The sequence below is a fragment of the Euprymna scolopes genome, chromosome 37, assembly GCF_053919585.1.
Source record: "Euprymna scolopes isolate OS-2025 chromosome 37, ASM5391958v1, whole genome shotgun sequence".
In the NCBI taxonomy this organism is placed as follows: Eukaryota; Metazoa; Mollusca; class Cephalopoda; order Sepiida; family Sepiolidae; genus Euprymna; species Euprymna scolopes.
The window spans coordinates 1,879,190-1,881,689 of NC_136518.1; the positions used below are offsets into that span (position 1 = coordinate 1,879,190).

A 2,500-nucleotide genomic window follows, 5' to 3' on the forward strand; every position below is an offset into this window, starting at 1 on the left:
GACGCTCTTCTGTACATCACTTTGCTGGGTTTCATGAGGAATTCGAATGGGCGACATCATCGTGTGTTACCCTTGAAAGGTTTGGTGTATTTTATCAAGTCGAGGCATCACACACACACACACACACACACACACACACACACACACACACACACACACACACACACACACACACACACACACACATGTATGTATGTATGTATAAAAATAAACGATAACATACAATTTATCTGAGGCAAATTTTTATCTCAGGAATGTAGCTTGTATTTTCACACGGCAAGTTGTAAAACCGATGACCTCGGACGCACCTGTCCCGGATTGGGTGTGGGGGGAACAAATCTCTCATAATAGCCATATATAATATGATATGTCTTCGAAACGAGGTCACTCGTCAAAAAACTAGAGACACCTGTCTATTCATTATTTTTTAGCCACATCAACCATAAAAACAAGCTCTCTCTTTTTCAATATATATATATATATATATATATATATATATATATATATATATATATATATATATATATATATATATATATATATATATATATATATATATATATATATATATAGCGGTGATAGATTAAATAAATAAAATGACACGAGATTACGAAAGAATCTTTATATATATATATATATATATATATATATATATATATATATATATATATAGTTTAAAGGAGATTAGAACAATAGTCTAAAGAGCTGAGTGTATTTCAATGTAACAGTGAAATTACTAGCTTAATTAAAATACAGGAAAGAGAAAGTGCTCGTTGTAATTTAGATATATAACAAGCTCGATAGGTGAATATCCTAGAGTTAATTCAATATTAAGTAATGTGATTGATAATTTAAAATTTAAAAATCAAATTATAATTAAATTAAAAATCCGTTTCATAAGATGGAACAACAACAAAATCAATTATCTGTACGATCGTTTCGGAAAACAGTGCTTTTTATTGTGGTAGACATCAAGTTACGGACAATAATTATTACATAAATTTTTTTAATAAGCAAGGTCTCCTCGTCAGCAAATTTTGAAGGATTTTTATTAAATTTAAAAGACACCATAAATAAACCTAGTAAGGCAGATGTATCTTTTAATTTTTCGCCTTTTGAAACCAGGAACTATGGTTAAAATACTCATATAGATGTTTGCTATAGCTTTTTACCTTATTATATATATATATATATATATATATATATATATATATATATATATATATATATATATATTTCATTACATTTTCACCCCAAACAAGGCAAATTGCCACTTTGGTGTAAGGGGCTACTATCAGGGGCAACAACTACTGGGGTACTATATAGAGATTTGGGCAGCAAGGTGTCGGTTCACGTTACACTTGAACTTCTGCACGTCAGTACTGTTGGGGAAGCAGGGACCTGGAATGGAATTCCAGAGTCTAGCGGTTCTGGGGAAGAAACTATTGGAGTAAAAAGATCTTTTACATCTAGGGATCTCTACAGTGTGGGGGTGGGATTTAGCAGCCTGTCGGGTTTGTCGAGGGTGCTCACGTCGTGGGGGCACAAGTGATTGCAGTTCGTCAGAGCATTCGCCACTAAAATACTTGTAGAAAAGGCAGAGGGATGCAACATTTCGTCGATGGGACAGAGGCTGAAGCTTAGATGCCAGTTCAGGGCCTATCAGGTTTGCGACTCTATTTTGAACCTTGTCAAGGAGCGAGAGACTAGTAGCAGATGCACCAGCCCAGATGTGGCAGCAATACTCCATACATGGGCGAATGGTGGCCTTATAGAGGTACAGGATACTTTCGGGTGTTAGTAGTTTTCTAGCACGGTAGAGAGAGCCCACCTTTCTTGCAGCGGCCCTGGCAATGCCTTCAATGTAATTGTTCCAACTCATGTTTCCTGTGAACGTTAGGCCAAGGAGTTTGAAGGATGGACTCTCAGATAAAGAGTCGTTGGCCATTGCTATGGGTGGTAGAGAGGGGTTCTTGTAATTATTGAATGAAACCAGTTTAGTCTTGGCAGCATTGAACGCGACCAACCACTTTTATCCCCATTCCACTACAGATTGGAGGTCTTCCTCTAGTGTTTCTGCCATTTCTTTAGAAATGTGTTCATTCGTCTTCCTGCCGTGCCTGCCATAGAGTGTAGTGTCATCAGCATATATACCCATCTCAGAGGCAATGTTGTCGGGGAGGTCATTAATGAATATCAGGAACAATAGAGGTCCAAGGATAGAACCCTGGGGCACCCCCGCATTTATATCATATTGTTTAGATGTACGACCGTCGAAGACAACCTGGATTTTTCTCTTATCTAAGAAGGATTTAATTATGTTAAGTATTCTACACATATATATATATATATATATATATATATATATATATATATATATATATATATATATATATATATATATATATATATCAAGCAGACATTATTAAATACAACGGAGATAATTTGCTTGATGATACCTTTTTTTCCGATTTTTCGTATAATCATTTTTTAAATCAAA

General features: G+C 35.0%; 1 protein-coding gene across 1 annotated transcript in view; it reads left to right on the forward strand.

Annotated features, from left to right (window-relative positions):
• Window positions 1-2,500, forward strand: part of LOC145261034 (uncharacterized) — a 303,129-nt gene that overhangs the window by 243,483 nt on the left and 57,146 nt on the right. Inside the window, exon 2 of the mRNA XM_080119179.1 lies at window positions 1-79. This exon is cut by the window's left edge and continues 4 nt beyond it. The gene's annotated coding sequence lies outside the window, so the exon portion shown is untranslated. The remainder of the gene's footprint in view (window positions 80-2,500) is intronic.